This window comes from Monodelphis domestica, chromosome 2 (assembly GCF_027887165.1).
Source record: "Monodelphis domestica isolate mMonDom1 chromosome 2, mMonDom1.pri, whole genome shotgun sequence".
Taxonomy (NCBI): domain Eukaryota; kingdom Metazoa; phylum Chordata; class Mammalia; order Didelphimorphia; family Didelphidae; genus Monodelphis; species Monodelphis domestica.
Window position 1 is genome coordinate 342,724,896 of NC_077228.1, and position 24,472 is coordinate 342,749,367.

The following is a 24,472-nucleotide window of genomic DNA, read 5'->3' on the forward strand; positions in this document are numbered from 1 at the left end:
ATCTCTGGCAAATCACAACTTCTCTGGGACCAAGTGATTGTAGCTGTGAATTGGAGAGTTGGAATTGATGGTCTTTTGGGTAAATTTCACTTCTAATTTGGCCATAGGACAAAAGGTCATCGATTTAGAGGGGAAGAGAACCTGCAAAGCTACCTAGTCTGAGGTCCTCAATTGACAGATGAAGAAATTTAGCCCAAAGGAGGTGGTGGATGCTCAAGGTCACAGAGGTTGGAAGTGGAGTATTTGATTTTAGGTCCTTTGACTGCGGCAATTAGGCTGCCACGTGAGACTCAACTCACATGCCTTTCCAATCTTCATTAATGACCTTTTCTACCTCCTGGGTCTCTTCTCTTAGAGACCCAGACACACGCCTTCTTTCCCTCACCTCCTCCATATTTACGGAAATCACCACTTTTAGCTTTGAGTTGAGCAATTTACCTCCTCCCACACAAGGGACTTTGCCAGGAGCCTCTAGAAGCTGCAAATTGTCCCTCAATTCCCTCCTCCTATCCCTCCCCCTTTTCTCTTTCTCCATCCACAGCCCTATCGCTTTTCCTCCTCTCCAGCCTTTCAACAAGAAAAATGAAAAGCCTCCCTATAACAATCACTTCTGAGCAAATCCTCTTCCTTGCAGTTCCGCAGGCTAGTGTCAGTGCTGGAAGAGGGAGAGAGGAGGAGCCCAACTCATATAGCCCTATCTCTCTCCCAGACCCTATCCTCATCTTTATCCTTATTCTCAATTCTCTCTGCGCCCCAGCCCGCCCTTCCCCGCTCCACGATTTATACGGTGGAAATCGCTGCCCTCTAGTGTCTGCACATGGGAGCCCATTAGGGCCCCCACCACTCAAGAGTTTTGTGGGGTATTTGGGGTTTTTGTTGTGTTTTGTTTTTGTTTTTGTTTTTTTGTAGCCTAAAAGCTGGCGGAGCTTGATGAACCTCGAAGCTTAGCTCCATTCTTCTTCCACTCTCTTCTAGCCTCTTCTTCCTTCCACGCCTTTCTCCCTTCTTGGTTATCTGGGCTGGTATCAGTTTGAGTTCTGAATTACTGCTACCTGAGAGGTGGGTTTAAAGGGCTCCTCCTCGCCGTCCTCCTCCCCTTCCTTCTCCTTATCCTCGCCACACTAAGAACCAAGTAGAGACTTGCAGGAACCTAGCACCTGCTGCTGGGCGTCCTCCGCTCAATGTCGGATGTTCTAAGCTGCGACAACTTGGGAAGGGTGTCGCTCTGTTTCTGCCCGGGTCCCTCCCTATCCTCCAACCCAGGGATTATTGAGTTCCAGGAGGGAGGAGGGAGAAGAGAAGGCTTAACGTTTTCCCCGTACTGAGTCGACAAGCAAGAGTTGTGAGAAGCCGAGCTTTTTCTACTCTATCTCTTTTAAGGGAGGAGAAAAGGGGACGAAAGAGGACAGCTTGGAGCAAGCCTTCTGCAGCTGGCTAAGCGCAAAGGTTTCGCCATGCAGCGCGGAGCTGGCTGAAGACACGGTGGGACACGAAGCCCTCTGGCCAGCCAGGTGAGCAGGGAGCCACTTCCCTGGGCAGAGTTGCCCTTTCCCCTGGCCCTAGATCTGGGACTCAAGCTGTTTGCCCTCCAGTGGAGATTGTCTGTGGGGTAAAGACGAGGGGGTGATATTTACCGAAGGGCGGGGGCAAGTGTCCAGTTCTCCAAAGCGCAACCAGAGCAAAGGGGGAGGGAGGGGGGAAGCCTGGAGATGGTGGGGAAGGGTACCCGAGAGGCTGAAAAGGCACTGGTCTGGAATGCGTCGGTGTGCCCAGACAGCTGTGCACTATAAAACTGCCTGGACTCTAGAGTGGCATGTGCTTCTTTGTTGGCAGCTCCTCGTTAGTTACAGAAGATTGGGTTTCTTATGTGAAAGCTGAGCTAACTTTCAGTGACTAGATAAAAGGGTGGCAAGCAGAAGAAAGGAAGTTCGATTGAAGTGTAACTAACTGGTCATCCACAACCTCTATGTATTTGTGTTGTTTGATGTTTATATGTATGTTTATGCACTTATCGTAGAATCATAGGTTTAGAGCTGAAAGGAACCTATGCAGCCATTTGAGCCCAACTCCCACATTAGACAGATGAGGAAACTGAGACATAGTGCCATGCCACGTGCCAGTTTCACAATGAGACAAGATTCACCCTGAGGTCTTTCTTGACTGAAGGCTCAGTGCCTATCCATGCTACCCATTTAAAAAAATGTGGTTTTATCAGTGTCAGCATTAACCTTCCAAGCCTCAGTAGGTAGGTGGTTTCATTAGTATCTATGCACCGCCCCCCCCCTTCCAGAATGCACCACCTGCTGACCAATTTAATGGTGCCAGATTAATGTAGGTAAGCTTCCCCTCAGTTGAGAAATGAGGTTTCTTTTACCCACTTAGACCTGAAGCTTTTCTGGGTTAATAAGACTACCTGTGTAATCTAGCCTTCAAGAACTCAGCATCACTTCCACACCATGATAAGAAGGGAGACTAACAGGAATTTAGGTATTGGAAGACAACCCAATATTGCCTTAGTTGCAAGAGACATTACTTTCTACATCCCAAGATGCTTTTAACTTCTTTACTGCCTGTTAGCTATTTTCTTCTCATCAGAGCCCAGGAGGAAATATCCAGAATATTTAGGGGCATTTCCCCAAATGTTTTTTTCCCCCATTTTCCCAACCCATACTCAAATATTTCAAGTATGTGAAGAACTACATGGAAAAATGTGTCACTGTTAATGGTAGCTATAATTTGCATAATATTAAATATAAAGAGGCTACATTTGACTTCCCAGAAATGGTGGCATTACTAATATACTCTCTTTGAATAGTGTATAAAAAGAGAAACCCTGAGGTGGGAATGAATCTCTGACTACAACTTCCCTACCTGGGCACATATGAAACATTTCAGGCAGAGATATTTTCCGAAGTTATTGTTTTCCTGCAGAAATAAATGTTCCCTCAACCATACAATGAAGGGGTCATACCAGAATTCTATGAACCCTAAGATGCCCTAGCAGCAAATATTTTTGGTAAATGAAAGGAGTCATTTTGAAATACATTTTGCAAATATTGGAAAATGTCTCTCCTCTTCTCTTCCTCTTACCTGAAATATAGTATATCTGAAGCCCAAACAGCGTTTAACTGCACTAAGACTTTTAGGACACTCTGTTTTTCAGATTCCTGGGATCATTGGGCTGAGAATACAAAATGAGTTAATTAAAGGGCAATTTGCTTTTCCTGCTTTATTTAAAGCAAAATATATTGCCACTTTGCAAATTAAGCTGCACCTTCAAATAGCATTGAAAAGCACAGAGGAAGAGCAAATGTAATGAAAACAAAAGTTATATGTATTGCATCATCTTCAGAGATTTAAGGAGAGATGATTGCAATTTTAATGCATCAGCACAGACATAAAACATGAGTATAGGGCCACAGCCATTCTGGAGGTGCCACAGCTCTAATCTCATATGCAGAGGAGACAACATAACAATGAAAGTCATTGAATTAGCAAATCTAAGAATTGGAAGGGAACTCAAAATTACTCCAACTTATATCTGAGCATGATTGTTTACTATTTGAAAAACACTTACTATGTGCAAAACTTGCTGTGTGCAAAACATCCCTAGTGCCAAGTCCTGGGGATGCAAATAGGAAAGTAAAACAATCCCTGCTTTCAAGGAGCTCACATTCAGAGAGGGAGACATTTAAAGGTTTCAGCTGCAAGTCAGATGGACTGATCTTGTCGTCCTCAGGATAAAGTGGCAAGTAGATGGTATTACTTATTCTTTAATGTCATTACTGCTGATAAAATCATATCGGTTTCTGATAGTCACCTATTTGACAGTACCAAAGGCACTGGTGACAAGAATTTTCTTGTTTGCTTCTTCAATTGCTATGGCTATAGCATCTGCAGGAGCAGTAACTGAGCCACATCTTTATGGGGGTTGTATACTAACTTCAGAGTCTAGGCTAGAAGCAGGATCAGTGGTCCAAGGGTTACTGCTACCTACAGAGTTGGTGAGTTTACCTGCTAGTCAGTGGCAGATGGTCAGCAGTTGGCCAAGGAAGGTGGGCCCCTTCTCTACAGTGATTGCTTCTTTTAATGATGACTGCAGGGTTCAGGCAGGAAACAGGGACTGCTGTGTCCAAAAGCCTTGGATTCAGGGTCATTGAACCTGAAAATCTTCAAGTCCTTTAGTGATGAGCATCCCAGTAGTCTCCAGGCAACCCATTCAACTTTTAGATGACATTGTCAACCATTTTTTTACCTCCGAAGCATGTATTTGGTAAAATGAATAAAATGCTAGTTTTGGAAAATCAGGGAGATTTGAGTTCAAATTCTGCTTCAGTTACTTAGTAGTTGGGTAACACTGGACAAGTCACTTAAACTCTTTGTGCCTTGGGGGCCTCATCTGTAAAATGAGGAGGTTGGATCTTTTCCAACTCTAAATCTGTGATGCTGTAAGTACTACCTCCACAGTAAGAGTACCTAGGCTCAAATTCTACTTCCAATCCTTACTCCCTGTGTGACCTAAACCTCTAAATTGATGATCTTGTGATATTGTGAAAGATATCTTATCCAATCCTTTGCTGGCCAATGTATACACACCTAAACCAACTATAAGTACCTATTCTTTTTCTGGAGATTTTCAGAGATAGAGATTCCACAAGTGATAGTATTGTTCAAAATATTTGTTATTATATTTATTTAAAATTCTATTCCTATTTCCCAAAAAAACCGATCCTGCATTCCAAAAATAATCTCATAGCAATAGCTGAGAACTACAATAACCTCAATTTTTCATACCATTTTATCTTCCTTTCCCATATTCTGCCTTATTCTTCTAGCTGGGTTTTATCCTATTTCTTTTACACTATAAGGATATGCTTTCGCATTTCTGTTGTCCCAGGGTCTTTTTGCTCAAGAATATAAATATTTGTTTTTCCCCTTTCTATGCCAACAAAACCTTTGTAAAGGTGTTTCTTGGTCATTGTAGGTTACTCACAAAATTTCAAAGTTAAAAGAAACCTCACTGACCATTTAGTCAAACCTATCCTTGAAAAAACATTCCTTCTACAAGCTTACCACACAGAAATCTGGGCTTTGATTGAAAATATCAAGCCTTACCTTTGTTACTTACTACCTGAGTAACCCAAGGAAAGTTTTCATCCTCTGTAAAATGAAGAAATCAGACTAAGTGCTTTCTAAGGTAGCTAAGTTGTGTGGTGGATAGAGTGCTGGGCTTGGAGTCACAGAGACTCAACTTCTTGAGTTCAAATCTAGCTTTAGACACCTAGCTGTGTAACCTGTTCCAGTCATTTTACCCTGTTTGCTTCAACTTCCTCATCTGTAAAATGAGCTAGAGAAGGAAGTAGCAAATCAGTAGAGTATTTTTGGCTAGAAAATCCCAAATGGAGTCACAAAGAGTCATACAGGACTGAAATAACTCAACAACAGCAACAAAAGACAATCAGAGAGGCAATGCTTTCTAAGGTTCATCCCAATTCTGGCTGTGGAGTTGGAGGACCTGGGTTCAAATCCTACTTCTGATCCTTCAATCAGTAAAATCAAAGGATATTTCTTAAGTGCCTACTATGTGCCAGACACTGAAGACCAAGAAGACAGTCCCTGCCCTCAAGGATCTTACAATCTAATGATCCTTACTAGTTGAATGACCTGGGGCTTGTTATTTTCCCTCCCTAGGACCTCCCTAGGCAAAGCTTTCTCAGCTATAAAATTGAGAGATTGTATGAGATGGTCTCTGAGGTCTGTCTATTCTTTCAGCTATCAATTCGTAACCCTATCCTCCATCCCTAAATGACTTATTTTCTGCAGAAGATTTTGCCTGCTTTGTATAGGTGGAGATTGCCTGACTTAAACTCTTCAAATGACTTTCCTTACACCTCGGAATGTCTTCATATCCTCACCAGTTATCTCCTCCTTCCTTTCAGGTTCCAAAGTTTCCTTATTTCCAACTTTGCCCCTCTTTGCATCCCTGAGTCTATTTCTTCCTGCTTCTAGAACTTTGCTCTATCAATCACTCCTGCTTTTCTTTAAACCCTCAATTTCTTCCATTCTGATGATTCTTCTTTTTTTATAGCCTTTATCTTCCATCATAGCATCAGTACTGTGTATTGTTTCCAAGGCAGAAGAGTGCTAAGGGCTAGGCAATGGGGGATGAGGAGATAAGTGACTTACCTAGAGTCACATGGTGTCTAAGAGAGTGTCTAAGGCCATATTTGAACCCCAGACCTCCTTTCTCTAGGTCTAGCTCTCAATCCACTGAACCACCAAGCTGCCCCCTACTCTAGTGATTCTTTTTCCTTCTGGCTATGAACATGCTCAGGTGTCACCATTCTAAGAAAGCCAACAGCAACTTTAACTCCTTGACTTTACAACCCATGTAACCATCCACAAATCACTTGGCTGAGCCTCAGGTTCCTCAGCTGTAAAATGAGAATAATTACATTAACTTCCTCACATAATTGATGTAAGGATAGTGCTTTATAAATCTTTATTAAAGCACTGGATAAATATTATGTTATTATTCATTATTTGGATTTAACTAGGTGGCTCAGTGGATAGAGAGCCAGCCATGGAGAAGGAAAGTCCTGGCTTCTGGTCTCAAACACTTCCTGGTGGTGTGACCCTGGACAAGTCACTTGACTCCCATTGCCTAGTCCTTACTCACCTTCTGCCTTGGAACTAATATGCAGTATTGATTCTTAGATGGAAGGTAAGAGTTTTTTTCTTAATTTATTCAGTCTATGCTTCCTTACCTCCCTGTTCATGTCTAAATCCTTTACAATCTGGTTTCCAAAACTTTTATATTGAAACCACTATCCTAGATAATCCCCAATGGCCTTCTAATCACAAAATTCAGTGGTTATTTCTCAGTCAGCATCTCTGGCATCTTACATACTAAATACTGTACTAACTTCTCCTTTATATTTTCCCTCTTGGCTCCCAAGGCACCTTGTTCTGCTGTTTCAGATCAGCCTTTCTGACCATCCCTTCTTTGGTCTTTTCCCTTCCTATTTTCATTATTTCTGCCACCTTAAATGCTGGTTTTACTTTGCATTTGAGTCAGATCTCTTCTCTCTTTATTCACCTGATACATACAATCACCATAATTTTCATGGTTTCAGCTATCATCTCGGTGCAGAGCAGCTGATTCTCAAATACATACAGGTATGTTTGTGTAAGTGTGGCCCCAATTTCTCTCTTAAGCCTTAGATTAGCATTGGCAAATGGACTCTGGATATTTTTACTTGAAGTCACATCATGAGAGGTGCAGGAGTTTCATGGATTAAGGGACAACAGGAACATAAAAAGCCAGCTCAGCCTTTGAGGTCCTGAATTTAAATTCTGACTAACAACAACTCAAAAATTATAGGTCTGGCCCTATTGAACTCATCTTTCCTCCCAAACCTCATCTTTTCCCCTATTTTCTTATTCCTGCCAATAGCCCCATTATTCTTTAGTCATTTTACTCATGTGTATAGTGTCCCCTTTGACTTCTCTCTCTCCCTCATACATATATGGACTCAGAGCCAATCTAACTCTTGCCTTTTCTAGCACCAGAATATTTCTTACATCTGTCTTCTTCATGTGCTAAGATTAAATTCAATGCTCTAGGTGACTCTCTAAGGCTACTAATTGGAAAGAAGCTACTGATCTACACTGGTAGAAAGTATTTCCTGTCCAGGAGGACAATTACAAATACAGTTCATTTACTTACTAGTGAAAGACAATAATAGATTTTATTATTGATATTCCCTAAAGAGCCTACTTAGCTCAATGACCAATAGGTGCTAAATATTTGGTGAATGAAAATTGATAAAGAAGTCCATTGAATTTTCAAAGTCCAGAAAGTTATGGGTTAAGTGTCATGCTTTTTCCAGTTTTCTTGAACTGTCATTTAGTAAGTTAGCTTGACCCTTTCTTTCATTCTAATTTCTTTCAGAAGTAGTTCTAGTTTTTGCAAAAGAAAGCATTATACCCTAAGAAAGTACCAATGATCCTCTGACCTTTGTTCTATCAATTTCCTCTAATAGAAGAGCTCATCTGTTGTTTTTTTTTTTTTAATTTTTTCCTCTGGCTTGCAATTCTGGTTTTGTTGATATTTTTTCCATATATGCAGAGGTAAATACCTTCCCATTAGATGTTTCTTTCTGGGATACTATGGGCATCTAGGTGGCACAGTAGATATAATGCCAGGCTTGGAATCAGGAAGACTCATCTTCTTGAATTCAAATCCAGCCTCAGATATTTACTACCTGTGTGACCCTGGGCAAGTACCTTAACCTGCTTTGCTTCAGTTCCTCATCTGTAAAATGAACTGGAGAAAGAAATGGCAATTTATTTCAGTGTCTTTGCCAAGAAAACCACAAATGAGGTCACAAAGAATCAGAAATGACTGATAAAGGACTGAAAAATCAGAAATGCTAACAAGGGACCTCTGGATGAATAGAATCTTAGACTAGATGATCTCTAGGGGTTCTCCCAATTCTGATATTCTTGACAAATATATCAGGCCTGGAATCCAGCTGCAGACACTTACTAGCTATATGACCCTGGGCAAGTCACTTAACTCTGTTTGCCACGGCTCCTCATTTGTAAAAATGAGTTGGAGAAGGAAATAAGAAATCACCCTAGTATCTTTGCCAAGAAACCCCCAAAAAAAGATGAGTGAAAAATAACTAAACAACAACAATACTAGCTAGGAAAAGAACAGTGTCCTGAAGATTTGAGAGTCAAGCCCTCGATGGTAGCACAGAAGATAGGGCATTGTCGGTAGTGCATCTTCAAGAACTCATCTTTTCTGTATATTTTTACCTTTTTCAGACCAACCACAGATTGAATAGTAAAGCAAATCATTTTCTCTTGTTTTTTCATGCTCTTTCCTTTCACAAACTTGGGCTTCATTCTTTCCTCTACCTTCTCAGACCCATGAAAATCTTCCCTCACATCTTTCATTGTAGTAAATATATGATCTCATTTTTAAGAGTGTCTTGGGATTAGTGGTAGCTTGGGATAAATGAATGCTCATGAATGAAGCACTTATTGCTCTTGTTGTTTGGTCATTTTAAGTCATGTCTGACTCATGGTGACCATTGGGGGATTTTTTTTAGCAAAGATACTGAAGAGATTTGCCATTTTCTCTCCAGCTCATTTTATGGGGGAGGAACTGAGGCACACAAAGTTCAGTAACTTGCTCAGGGTCACTTGGCTAGTAAGTGTCTGAGGTCAGATTTGAACTCATGAAGATGAGTTTTCCTGAATCCAGACCTGTCCAAATGAGACGTTTATTAGGCACTTACTAAGTGCAAAGCACCATGCTAAGTGCTAGAAATACAAATTGAAAAGTAAAAGAATCTCTGTTCTCAAAGAGTTTCCGTGATAATGGAGGAGACAACACATATTGAAAGTTCAACTACAAGTCAGTCCCCTGGTCCTTAGGGTGCAGCACAAAGCAGATGGCAATGCCTTTTCATTCATGTCATTTTTTAATGTCACTATTCCCCAGGCTCTTCGAGGGTCCTGGGCTGCCTGTATCAGAGTCTAAGTGGAGATGATATACAAAATGGTGGTGGTTTGAGTAACCTAGCATATTCTACCTCCTGCCTGTCCCTCTGAGCACCTTGCTGCTTCAGCTAGGTTGGCTTACTACCATCTTGTATATGGCAACTCACTGGCAGTTGGTAGGGATGACTGGCTCTTTCACTGTAGGAGTTGCTTCCCCAGATGACAGCTGGAAGGGTTAGGTTAAAAGCAGAAATAGTGGTAATGGGGTGGAGGGAGGAGAGAGAATTCTGCAAATCCCAGGGATCTTGAGTCTGTCTACTTGGTGGCAATTGCCATTTTGTGCTGCTGATGAAGAAGGTGAGTTCTCTTTCCACAATTCTTTCTTTCCTCAATGATGGCTGTGGAGCTGGAATGGAAGCAGCATATGGGTAGATTACTGGACTTAGAGGAAGATACCAATTTGGATACTACCTTAAGCATTTCATTAAGCTGTGTGTGCCTGGACAAATCAGATGACTGCTCTGAGCCTTTGCATGGATGGAGAGATAAGCCACATTCTTGAATGAGAAGTTTATGAAGCACTTAACATAATGATCTTCAAAATGAATATTACAATTTGCCTTCCTTAATAGTGTTAGTTTTGAGAATTGTAAGAATTTATTTTTCATGCACTGTACTAATTTATGTATATTATAGAGAATTACTTTGTATTCCTGTGTCTGGGATCTGGGTCAGAGATATCATCTAGTCTTCTGGTTTTTATATTTTCTTTGTCCTTTGGAATCCCAAGAATATCTTCTTTTTAAATAGAATTTGGTTGATAAATGAAGGAGAAAAGTTTCATCTTGAATTTGAATAATTGTTTCATCTTGAATTTGCTCTTTTGAACTGGGTCAATAAGTCCTTGAATAGATTTACAAATTTAGAACTTCAACCACAGTAGAGCAACAATAGAATTTGGTTAATAAATGAAGGGGGGAAGGGTTTTTCCAACAATAGAATTTGGTTAATAAATGAGGGGAACCAAGGAATAATGTCTGAAATTGACCAAATAAAAAAATAAAAATAAATGCAGGGGAAAAGGATTTTTACAGCTTAAGTGACATATCCACCTGTGGGGGTAGGGTTGGGTGGATAGGTTGCTGGACAACCTCTTAATTAGCTATCACCAATTAAATATGTCTTGGGATATTCTAGATTGGGGCTGAATAATGTACCTGTAAAAATTCATTAAGCTGCCTGACCCAGCTCAAGTCATCCCCAGTCCTCAAAGAGCCATGGAGATTTTGTCACTTTACCAGTTACCATACTGGCCTAACCCATAAACCTGATATAATCAATAAATTTATATTATCTCAATCAGTCTCTCAAGATAATTTTAACCATAACAAAATCATATGAGATTATATGTGTAAGGGGCAGGGACTGGATCTAGACCTATGATTTCTTTAGTATAAGATATTCCCAAGTGAGGATAATCCTTCCTACTAATGCTGGTTGGCATCTTCTCTGCCACTTGGAGAGCTGCCTAGAGCATTGTGCAGTTAAGTGGCTTTTCCAAAGTCACATAGCTAATATGACATAACTTGAACCTAGTTCTTCCTAGCTCCACAGATGGCTCTTTACTCACTTAAGTGCTTCACAAACACTAAAACTTAAGGTCAGCCATTATTATTATGAATGCAGCTCACAAATCACTCATGGCTTCTCTCCTGTGTGATTCTTATCTGTTACCATTAAAGTTCTCGTTCAGAGGAGTTCTCTACTATGCCATGAACCTTCCTTTAGATTGTTTTCCTCTCTGAGTACCAGTGTAGCACAGGCTGCACATCTCTTCCCCTTTGATCTAGCCACATCATGACACTTTACCTTCCCCACATTGACCTGGAGAGTATCCCAAAGGCCCCTCCTTACACTTGTTATGCAAAGGTTTAAATAACTGATAACTGCCAAAAATAGCTTTCTGAAAGAGAACTTTAAAATACAGCATCAAAGGGGTAGCTAGGTAGGACACTGGTAGAGTGCTAAGCCCAAAATTGGGAGGACCTGGATTCAAATGTGGCCTCATATACTTCCTAGATGCCACTTAACCCCAATTGCCTAGCCCTTGTTGCTCTTTTGTCTTAGAATGTATATTTAGACAGAAGGTAAAGGTTTAATATGTACATATATCATTTGTATTTATTTATAAATATGTACATATGCACATATCTACTTATAACTATATCATCAAACATAAATTTGAAGTCCAGAGTTCTAAACATTTCATATAAAGTGTTTCCCTTCCTAAAGAGATTTGAAATTTAGCATAAAAATGAAACTCCAAGATAGAATTTAAGTATGAACTGGGGAGAAAGACCTTGGGTGTAATAGGACCTTCCTGAATCCCTCACTTCCCCAACCCCATCATACCAGTGCTAAATTCAATAAGTTAGAGGCAAAACCTGATACTGTGAAGTGTGTATGGCATGATGATATATTATCCAAAATACATATATGAAATTATATTAGCTCAAAATACAAATACCAAGGATTCATGTGCGGTAGTGGTAATACCTACATTACTGTTAATCTTTCATATGTCTCCTTTGGGATTTATGAGCTATGAGAATTTAGTCATCTATAAGAAGTGGCTTAATTAATGATCTGATCTCAGACACTTCCTCACTGTGTGACTCTAGACACGTCACTTAACCTCAGTTGCCTAGCCCTTAGTGCCCTTTTGTCTTATAACCTATTCTTAGTATTGATTCTAAGACAGATGGAAATAGTTTATTTTTAAAACTGACCTATTGATTCTTCAAAGACCCTGATTAAAGTAGGAAATTAGGAAAGCAAAACAACAAAAAAATCTGAAGGAGATACAAACACTAAGCAATGAATAGAGATGCCAAAATGAAATGCAACTCAAAATCTACAGCAGAAATTGAATGTGTGTGTTGAAATTAACAGGTAGCACCATGGACAGCATGGCAAACTTGGAGGAAGAATAGAATTCATATCTGGCTTCAGACACTTACTAATTGTCTCACTCTGGGCAAGCCATTTACCCTCTACTTACCTCAGTCTCCTCGTCTGCAAAATGGAAATAATAATAGCACCTACCTTCCAGGGTTGTTATCAAGATCAAATGAGATAATAATTGTAAAACGTTTAGCACAGTGCCTAGCATATAATAAGTACTATGTAAAGGTTAGGTATTATTACTACTACTGCTACTAATAAAATCTAAGTTCACTGGTTACATAATTGTGGTAGATAATGGAAGAATGCAAGAAAATGTTTCTCTTATACTATAAACATCTTTAAAGATTTAGTTACATAAGGTTTCCCTCAAAATCTGAGAGATATACTTAAAGCATTTGTGTGTGTGTTCCTATTGCCACAGTGTGGAATGTAACAATAACAATAAATCTAGCAAAAATATATTTTAGTTTTTAGAAATAAAAGTTTTATTTTTTAGAAATAAAAAGTCACATAATTCAGAAGCATCTCAACTTTTGATTGTATGTATTCATTCAAAAACAATGATAAAACATAAGTCTAAATGCTGTGGCTATGCTGGTTATTTTTAGTGGCATAATTTCTTCCTACAAGAAGGTTATATTCTAAAGTTGAGGGCATTGGATTAGAAAAGTAACTTTTACATATAGATAAGTACAAAACAAGTGAGGATGAGGTGGAGACAAAAGCGACCACAAAGTGATTTAAGATTTAAGAATATTTGAGGCAGGAGAGGACCTACTTGCAATAAGCTTATTGAAAAATGGTATAGAACAGTGATGGCAAAACTTTTAGAGACTGAGTGTCCAAACTGAACCCTCATCCCACATGTGAGCCGCCCCCTTGCCCCAGACAGGGAAGGGAGGAAGCACTCCCACTGGGCTGATGGGCAGAGGGGAAAGTAAAGTAATGTCCTCAGGTGAGGTGGAGAGGGGAAGGAGAGCAGCCCACCTCAGTAGGTGTGCCATAGGTTCCGCAATACAAGTATAGAACTTATAGTATAGTAGTAGTCTCTCGGTAACCGAGAATGACAATTATCTTTGTGTGTTTTCATCTATGGTGTATAGATGAGTGTGCACAAAGACACTTGTGCGTGAAGGAGATTTAAGTGGAAAAGTCGATGCATAGAGCCAGTCCTACTCTCTCGGCGTTGGAAGCCTAGATCCATTGGCACGAAAAGTCATTACATCTGGAGACTTCCTCAGCTGCATTGGATGGCTGTGTTGTCTTTTGTGCTCCAACACGCCCTAAGCACTCCACAGTCTTTGCTGCGTCGCCCTCTCAGCCGTTGAACCTTCTTATTGGTTTCTTCCGTCTGTTTAGCCGAAGCAGTCTTCACATGCTGGGTGAGCAAAGCCCTGGTTCACCAGGGGTCGACGACCCGATGGCTACCCTCACAAGGTTTAGCCAGCCTGTCAAAGCCATTGCCTGGGTTGTGGCCGCTGCCGCATGCTAGCAGCTACTGGGAGCCACAAGTGAGAGGTGGGTGTCAGGTGGGGGTCAGAGGCTGGAGAACTGCCCTAGGAGGGCATGACAAGCCCTCCATACCAGAGATACTACCCCTCCCTGAGCACCCCATACACCCCGGTATAGAACTTAGATTGAATTAAATTAAGTTTTGATACACTGGAATGAAAATTTGAAATTTAAACATTTGTAAACACCATCTTTTTTCCCTCCTCATATTCATCCCCACTTCCAATAAATTTTAATCAAACTTAAATCTATTAATATGATCTTGCTCAACTTAATAAATATCTTTCATCAAATTTTAATAAGAATTCATTTAATTTTTTATCACAGATTCAGAACTAGAAAAGACCTTAGAGTTCATTGAATCAATGCAGCACCCTTCATTTTACAGATGAGGAATCCAAGGTACCAAGATATTGAGCAATTTACTTAGTATCACATAGGAAGTAAAACTTCTGAGATGGGATTTGAACCCAGTTCTTCCTGATTCCAAATCCACTACCCTATCCATTATACTACTCTGCTACTTGTTTTGAGCCCATTTTAAAACACCTTTATGGGGAGAGAGAGAGAGAGCAAACAATTTAAAATTTATATTCAGGGTAGTAGCCAGCACAGTCACATTGATAACATGTTCAATTTCACAGATTCCAAACTATTATGGTAACTTAATCCACCTATAATCTGTGAGTCACAGGAAACAAGTTTCTTACGCCCCCAGACACCTTGCTTGATGCCAGCAGCATTAGGGGAAAATGTATTAGACCCAGTGTGTGACTTCTCACATGCAAATGAATTGAGGGAATTGAAGTGCATGATCTCTAAGGTCCCTTCAGCTCTACCATTCTCTGATTGTAAGAATGAAAAATGTAATGGGCCTAATGACTTCAGAGAAGTCAGAAGTCTCATAGCTCACGAGTCGATTTAATTAGTTTTTCATCTCAACAACTAAAGGGAATAATTCTATGCATGGCTTTCTGATGTCCTGGAGTATGTAACACTTGTGTCTAGTATTCTTCTGTAGCAAATGAATACCTTTGGACTAAAGCAATCTCCTTTCAATTAGCAGCAATGATGGTATGCATGTCACATACACACCAAGTCCAGCTAGGTTTTGAGTGATCTCTAGACTTACCTTGAGAATGCCCAAAGTATATTTCTCTCATTCAGAAGACCCAGTTTTTGGTTTATATTAACAGGCTTAACAAGTTAACAAAGAGCATGATGTAGTGGTCATTCGGTGAAGGATTAAACATAACCAACTTTGATAAAATACATTTGACCTTTAGAGCTGAAAATAGTAATAAGACTCAATTACCTTTATTAGTATTAGCTGCTTATCCAGCGATAATATAGAAAATATAAATGAGCATTGAATTAAAAATTGGGAGCTCTGGATTTTAAACCAAGCTTTCCCACTGATTTCCTGGGTAACTTGAAGAGAGTCACTTAAATTCTTTGGTCATCTTTTTTTCCTTATCTTTAAAACAGGAGGACAAATACTGGTCCTGCCTACCATGTAGGGTTGTCGTAAGGACAGGTTGCTATAACAGTAATTGGAAAATGCCATGGAATAGAATAGGAATAGGATAGGTTACTTAAAGAAGTCTCCTTGAGGTTTCATTTTTATCTTCCTAGCACACTACCTAGAATATGCTACATTTTTTAACCCCTACTTTCTATCTTAGTAATAATTCTAAGATAGAAGGGCAAGAGCTAGGCAAATGGGTCAAGTGACTTGCCCAGGGTCAAACAGTACAGAAGTTTGAACTCAGGACCTCCCTACTCCAAGCTTGGCTCTCTATCTACTGAGCCTCTGGTTGCCCCTATGAGGCATATGCTTAATAAATACTTTTTGAATTAAAATGAATTTTTAAATATGAATCCTTATGTGTGGTGGTAGCAATTTATTATTCTACTTTGCCATCCTCCTACTTCACCTTTTCCTGACAAGTAAACTGATTAGTATGATTCACAATGATTAAACCTATTGATATGACTCCATATATATATATGTATGTATGTTTACATGTGTCATATAATATGTTGATGGACACCATGGCAGAGTTGTCAGCCTTGGTGTCAGACTGGTATTCACATTCTGCCTTTCTTGCATGCCAGATGTCTGGGCATAATCAAGTTGCTAGTCTTCTCCATGTCCCCAAGCAACTCTCTAAGATTGTTATCAGTACATATTAGTGAGGAAAGCTAGGTGGCATAGTGGATAGATCCTGGAACAAGGAAGGTCTAAGTTTAAATATGGCCCCATGGCAAGTCACTTGACCCTTTTTGCCTCAGTTTATTCATCTGTACAATGAGCTGAAGAAGAATTGTAAACCACCCTATAACTTTGCCAAGAAAACCCCAAATAGAGTCATGAAGAATCAGGCACAGTTTAAATGACTAAATATCAACAATAACTCTATTAATGAAAGGAGTTTCCACATCATTGAGTTCCTCACACTTAGGAAATGACTGACTGGGACATAATAAGAACACATTTCAGGTTTATCTTGTTTTACACAGTAGGCATGCTTCTGAAAATTTGTACATACTTTGGATTTTCATGAATGAAGTTGTTTGGTAAATGCATATAGGGAGGTCCTATTTAATATTAAGTGATGAAAGCTGGAAAGAACCTTAAAGATTAACCAACCAGGCCAATATTCTCATTTGACAGATAAAGAAACTAAGAGCTCTATGACTTGCACAAAATCACAAAAGGAAGATTTGCATCCAAATGTTTTGACTCCAAATCCAGTCCTCTCTCTACTCCATCACACTGGAAACCTTATATCAAATCCATTTGTAATTTAAATAGGTATTTATTTTTAAAAATAAGAGCTCACATTTATATAGTACTATAAGATTAACAAAGCTCTTTATATATGTTAACTTGTTTGATTATTTGATCATTTTGCGATACAAAGAAGAATCATTCTTTATCACAAAGGTTGAGATTATGAGATCATGTGTCAGGTTGCTTCCAGCTCTAAATCCTCATTGAAGCCAGGTACACTTCTGGTATATATGTTAGATTTGTAGTCATTTGCCCTGAGTTTGAATCCTGATTCAATTGCTATCTTGATCTTAAACAAACCACTTAATTTACCTTGCCCTGTTTTCTCATCTGTAAATGGATGCGATCCATCTAGGTGACCTCAAAAGTTGCTTTCAGCTCTAAGTTTGGGGTCCTGTGATCACACTGTTATGATTACTGTTATGATTACTCAGCAAAAAACCTACAAAACAACCCTTTGACACAGAGTGAACTGACTCAATTTTTATTATCTATTTAAAAAGTGCTATATCGGTGCTAACAATTTTATTCTCTAGAAGCTGATTGTGTTTTCCTCACTATCTACCTTTCTTTTATATGTGTTAATAACATGTCCCTCAGAAATTAAGTAACAATAAAGATAAATAGCATTAAGGTCTGTGTGTTTTGAATAAGTCCTTGGTAAAAATCTAGAAGTAATGCTCAAGAAAATTATCCTCCATGATGTTTTACAAATGACTTTGTATTCTAAACTGGTGTTAACCATGCTTACCTTCTCTCTCTAGTTGGCAAAGAGATAAAATATTTACTCTACCAAGTAGTTTCTGTGGGGGTTTTTTAGTATCCTCATTGCAGCAATTTATTTCAGTTCAGATTTTCTCAGGAAATGGTGGTGATTCAGGTTTATATCTTTGCCTTCTGCTGCTTCCCAGATTGGGATACTGATAGCTTATTTGACCAAATCAAATAGAGGCCATTAGAATTGTACATGTTGTCTTATGATCTTGGACTTTCTTCTAATTTGGTAACTACTTTTACTTTTCACTAACCTGTTGATGGTCTGACTGTACACATTCTGTCGATTTGAATATGACTTTCATATCAGCAACCAGCTTTTTCCTGTTGATCAAAGTATAATTGTCATTCATTTTCTTCTGTGATATTGTTCAAGGCTATCTGTGTACAGCACCTTTCTGTCCTCTTCTTAAATAAAATGTTTGTGATATCCAGATGTGAGATTCCTAAATGATCTAAAAAGTTCCCCTTTTTTTCATTTCCAGGCTTGAATTTAGAGAATCTTTTTAAAGTTCATCATAGAATTCCTTTGCCTCTTCCTCTTCTCCTTTAGAAGTTAGCTCTTACACTCTAGTTATCTTCATGGAAACTTTTTCTTATATTAAAAATGAGCACTGCATAATAAGATGACCTAATATTCTATGAATAATGTTTGCTTCTTCTTGTTTCTATTCAAATAATGAAATCAATTCTGCCAACTCCTTTGTGTCTCTCCATGAGGCACCTATGAGCCATTCTTGACCTTAGTCCTTTAGCTTGTGTTTTTATTGTGAACTTATCAATATATTATAGTCTTATTCTTTCAATTAATTGGTGGATAAAGATTACATAGAGTGCTTATAGTAAAGTAATGTTTTTAGGTTGTTAAAAGAAAATCTGTGTCATAGTATCATAATTTTGGAGCTGGGAAAGACTTTAGAGGTCAAGAAGTCCAACCCTTCATTTTATAGGTGAGAAAACTGAAACTATGAGAGAGAGAACAGAGCAACTTTCCTAAGATCTCAGAGCTAGTAAAAAACTGATACAGGATTTGAATTCAGGTTTTCATGACACCCATTCCAATGCTGTCTCCTCTGTTCTACTTTGCATCTTTTCCTACCTTTTCTCTCCAGCTTCCACTGGACCACATGGAACTGACCACCATTTTGTCTTTGCCTTTATTTTATTGTCTAAGCCAAAACATTGGTGGTAATGAGCCTTTCCTTACTTAGCTATGCTGTTGCTAGGTAGCAGACTTGGAGTCTAACCAGGACTGTTCTCTCTGTCAATATTCTGGATTGGACATGCCAGAGCTTGTGCCCCAATGGCACAGCCTTCAAGAACCCAGAATAACTTCCATGCCATAATGAAACCTCAGAGTAGAAATTCATGAAAGTTGTATATTGGAGGAAGATTACCTGTATCATTCTGGCTAAAAAAAATTGTTTCAGACAAGTGTGAATTATCTGTTTCATAGTTCTCTACTTCATTAGTGTTTCCTTGGACTTAGTATGGTCCCTAGCTCATCAATTCATCTTGTGTATAGTTTGTACATAGTTGATTGTATTTTGCCTCCCCATTAAACCATAAGGTCTGTGAGAACAGGGACTGTCTTTTACCTTCCTTATACCCCCTACGTGAAACATAGTGGGCACTTCACACATGTTGATTTCTGATTGATTGAATCACCACAAATCACTGCCTTCCAAGTGAGTGAAAAAGAAATTCTTTTATACTCCATTGTGGTTTTGGTTTTCAGCATGAACAATATATTTCATAGAAGCAGCAGCTAATTATGAATGGCTCAAATGATTCAGCTACCAGTTAGCAGAATCCACTTTACCTAAAGCTTTCAGTGAATATATGTGTGTGTGTGTGTGTGTGTGTTGTGAAAGTCAGCTGTTCACTTTTAAATATAAACCAAAATTCATGTTTGGCTTTGCCAGAACCTAACATACAGAAAATGAGCATACAAATACTCTGTGAGGTTTCCTTCCTTCCACCTTCCACCCAGGAATGAATTCCATACCTGAATACAGGAAATAAAGCATTTCCCAACTACAAATACTATATCCTAATTATCATTCTTGAAACTTAGCAGGTCTTCTCCTTGAACAGCAGCCAAATCCAACCATCTTGTTGCAGAAAATGGATACCACTTAACCTTGGTTTTTAAAAATATCTTACTAAGTAAAAGCCATGCTTTGTTTTAACCTGTATTTTTAGATAATGTTTTAAGACAGCTAAAATATATATTACTAAAAATGTCCCAAGTGTGTGTTTTGTGTGAAAGAACTCTTGATGGCCTCACAATATTCCTCCTTAGAAAGGTTATGAAAAGAGCACAGAACACGGTAGAAAAAGCTTTCGAATGTGAGCCAGGGTACTTAGGTTCTGATGTAGACTGGAATATTAGTAACTGGTTACGTATATGACTTTAGATGTGCCATAAAGTAGTGGGATTGGACTAGATAATGTCCAAGGTCTAACATTGACCATACCCGAGGGGGTGATGCTAACAAAGGATATGTCACTTCCTTTTTTTTTGTTTCCATTTCCCCACACTGAAGTAGAGTTGCAAGTTCTTTACTTTCATAGGTCAATATCCTTTGAGGCAAAATTCCCCACCCATCCCTTTTTATTTTTGAGTACCCAGAATGATCCATTTGTCTTTTTATAAATGACTCCCCTCAATTTCAGAAAGAAGCCTTCCAGTGTAAAGGACCTAAAACCTTATTTCCCACATCGTTGTATGATAGCCATTATTGCAAAACCTCAGGAACACTTTCTGAGGTTCCAACACTGCCAGATCTACATTAAAGAACAAATAAAGTAAAAATTTGCTTAGCATAGCATTAACTTTCTCGTGCATAAAATTAGAAATGTAATGCTGTCAATATTCCCTAATAAATGGATTTTTTTTTCTTTTATAGTTCTTGGCTGTCTGTAGGAACAATCTCAAAATCTTCACTTTCCTTTGTGCTACCCAAAACAGCCTCGGAACAAGTGTGTACATTCTTTGTAGGAAGCATTTTGTTTTTGAAATTTCAACTGGTTCTAATCAAGGTAAGAAATTATTTTAAAATGCATTCGCTTTGAAATGAGACTTCTGAGAAAGTCCTACCATTACTACCATTATGTAATTGTTATGTTTGCCACTGTAAGATATTACTGTTTAATATGACATTTCCGTATGTGAATCACTGTTGTCACTGATATTTTTTACTTGAAAACATATTTTCAATAATATGTTACATTTTCTCAATTGCAAGTAAAAACAACTTTTAATATTTATTTCCTAACATGTTGGGTTCCAGATTCTCTCCCTCCATGCCTCCACTCCCCCCTCCCTGAGGCTAAGCAATTTAATATAGGTTATAAAGTGTGATCATGTGTTTGATTTTAAAAGACCCAATAAGAATAGGAAAAAGCTGTAATCTGAGGTATTTGTAGTTAATCCAATGTGATCTATTAAACCAATCATGTAAGCCATCTTAAAACACTTGTTTTTACATATATTTATATTCTTTCTTCTTTTTTTTTAAACACTTACCTTACATTTTAGAATCAATACTGTATATTGGTTTTAAGGCAGAAGAGGAGTGAGGGCAAAGCATTGGGGGGTTAAATGACTTGCCCAGAGTCACACAGCTAGGAAGAAATGTCTGAGGTCAAATTTGAATTCAGGGCCTCCCATCTCTAAGCCTGAATCTTATAATGATTAAAATTAAAATTATGAGGCTGCTAGTAACTTTAATAACTTTATTAAATCAAAGTAGTAATAGTAAAAAGAGGGAGATGTAGAAAAGAGGTAGAAAGGTATTTAACTTACTAATCTATTGGCCACCATGTTGGACTGAAGTTCACTGCCAACAAGAGTTTATCCAGCCTCCATGGTCCAGCCAGAAGACCTCCTGGTCACCACTTATAAGCTCTTTTCTCTCACATGTCACATCTCAGGAACCAACCATAGTTTCTTAATTTGCCTAGACTGCCCAAAGGGGCAATGCCTGTGGAATCAGTTTCCTGTCTCATTGGTTCCTGGGTTCTTTAACTTCCTTTCTATGAGGGCTTATCTATACCTGAATATACTCAGTGGTCTTTGACCTCCAGGTCACTAAGAGATGATGTTAAAGCAACAAAATTCTCTTCCAACATTCTCAATCCACTGAGCCACCCCCCCCATATATTTATATTCTTGCAAAAAAATAAATTGTGCATGGAAGGGAAATGTATAAGTCAGAGCTCAAATAAAAATACACTAGAGGGAAAGCATTAAATATTGGATTGTCTACTTAAATATATATTAGAAAATGGAAAATGATCAGCCTTAATTAAAGAAGTTGAATAATTTGAATATATACAAAAGCAATACAACATTTTAAATGGCACAGGGGCTTTTGGAGCCTCTTACTGGACCACTTGAAAGAGCATGGGACCAAAACTAGCTTCTAAATAGTGTCAAAACATTTCTTAATGCTATTGCAAGTTAGCTTGTCAATAACAGTGTATCAGTGAGGGTTCATACAAACCCAGTGGGAACAAGAAATAAGCACAATGTCTTTGTACCCCAGGAAAATAAACTCTTCAACTGATGGTAAGCACTTTATCCCCCAAGAAGGTATCAGAGTTGCCCTGCTTTTTTTTTCTAGAATTCACCCATCATTTGATTTTCCTCTTCCAAATGTGAAACATCCTTTGAGCAACTGCTCTTCTTTTAGTAGGTTTCCAGCTGCTATTTAATGAAAGTCATTTGGTCCCCAGAGCCTGCAAGAGATTTATTTTAATTTGATTTTTTTACCCCTTTATCTAACTGTCACAAGTGTTCTCTGGAAAGACTTGCCCTTGGCAAGAAATAGTCCAGAGTACCATTTCAGGAGGTGTCTGGAAAATTAACCCATGAAGAACCATTCTCCATCCATGTTAATATCTGTTTCTTAGAAACAGATCACTGTTGAGCTGCTGTATCCTGACAGCTACCTTAAAGGTAGCTAGGTGGTATACCAGTAAGAGTGCTAGATGTATTCAGTAAGAGCAGAGTTTATATCCCTCCTCAGACACTATCTGTGTGACCCTGGGTAGGTCACTTAACTTCTTTCTACTTGAGTTTCTTGATCTGTAAAATTGGGATAATAGAACACCTAACTCCTAGAGTTGCTGGAGGATAAAGAGAGAATGAGTACTTATTAAGTGCCTACTATGTGCCAAGCACTGTGCAAAGAACTTTACAAATATTATCTCATTTGAAAAAATGAGATATTTACAAATATTATCTCATTTCAGAAAATATTTGTAAATTTTATTTGTAAATTTATAAATAATATTTGTAAATATTATCTCATTTGAGAAAATATTTGGAAAGGGCTCTGCAAAACTTAAAGTGCTTTGTAATACTGACTATTCCCAGTATTCTTATTATTCCTATTACTTAATATTCTATCTACAAGCATACCCCACATCACACTACCTGTCATTGGGCCAAGTATAGGTAGTAAAGGAAAACCTGAACACAGATCCACAAAACTGATGCATAAAAGGAGCCTTATTTTTAAGGTGAGTGTAAATATTTAGATGTTTACTATGCCTGATACTCCATAAATAGAAATTAGCTCATGGTTGCCAGCCTAGAAATTGTTCTGATGATGCTCCCAAAAGACTCTTCTGCCCTGGATTAGATTGGATTGACCCTTCTAGGTTCAAGGGTTAATAGGCTATCTAATATAAGCCTTGGTAACTAAACTCCAAAGTAAGTTTAATTCATTCTATGTCTACTTTGTCTTTCAATATATAAAGCAACAAAGGATTTGCCACCACATGAAACAGTGGTATCCCTCAACCCCACCAAAAGCATTCAACAAACCATAAGGACCTAAGCCTTCCTAATTAAGTCTATTCAATAGAGCTTAGGCAGAAGGCAGAAAGTCAGGGATTTTCAAAGACCTCAAGGTACCTACTCAGGGAGAATTCCTGCTCAGAAGAGGCAGGTATTAGACTTTCCCTGGGAATAAGAGGGCAAGTTCCAGATTACTTAAATTTTACCTCCTGATGTGATTATTTGGGCAATAGAGCATCTTTTGCCCTGAGGATTATTTTTTTCCTTTGATCTTATTTAGTTTACTTTGTTATTAAAAAAAAAAGATTTTATTTTCTCTGATTCTCTCCCACACTCTCTTAATGGCTCCCCAGGGTAAGCTGGGGCTTTTTTCTATTTACTAAATCATAGACACAGAGAAGATGAGAGTTAGAAAGAACCTCACAGGGTCACCTAGCCCATCTGATTTACAGCAGGAATTAATATTGTGGCATAGGGCCATCCAGCCCCTACATGAAGACCTCCAAGTAAGGGGAACCCACTATCTCTTGAGCTAACCCATTCTAATTTTAGGCATCTCCAATGGCTAGGAAATTGTATTCAAGAGCAAGCCTCTGAATTCGAACAGAACAAATTGAATGCATGACCGCGTTTCTAATACTTGCACACAGCTACCATGTCTCTGAGTATTCTTCAGGTTAAGTGTTGATACTTCAAAAGATACTTCTATAACATGTATTAAAAGCCTTTCACTCATGTAGTTGATTCGTTGCCATGATGAACACAAGCAAATATCAGAATATGGCAACTTTGGGTTCTCCAAGCCCTCAGAGAATTTACATCCCAGGGTTTTGATGAACTTGTTCTTCCCTTGCAATGTCTCCCCCTTACTCCTCTCTATGGTTTAAGGAACCTCTGCCACTACCCACCTGCCGTTACACCTCCATATCATAGTGTATGTCCTGATTATTTGTTATTGGTCACTCCCATGGACCATAGCTATCCATGGGGCTTTCTTGGCAAGGATACCATTTCCTTCTCCAATGGGTTCTTTTGTTGGAGAATCATACCCAGGATAGAACCTGAGGCTATATTTGTACTCAGGTCTTCCTGAC

At 38.6% G+C, this 24,472-nt stretch overlaps 1 protein-coding gene across 6 annotated transcripts in view; it reads left to right on the forward strand.

Annotated features, from left to right (window-relative positions):
• The first annotated feature begins 465 nt into the window (after positions 1-465).
• HTR1E (5-hydroxytryptamine receptor 1E) overlaps positions 466-24,472 on the forward strand; it is a 105,016-nt gene continuing 81,009 nt past the window's right edge. For 3 of the 6 annotated variants that reach the window (XM_007484295.2, XM_056818569.1, XM_056818571.1), the window contains exons 1-3: positions 466-1,511; positions 6,558-6,724; positions 20,479-20,611. The gene's annotated coding sequence lies outside the window, so the exon portion shown is untranslated. The remainder of the gene's footprint in view (positions 1,512-6,557; positions 6,725-20,478; positions 20,612-24,472) is intronic. The other 3 variants (XM_056818568.1, XM_007484296.2, XM_056818570.1) reach the window with 1 other exon arrangement.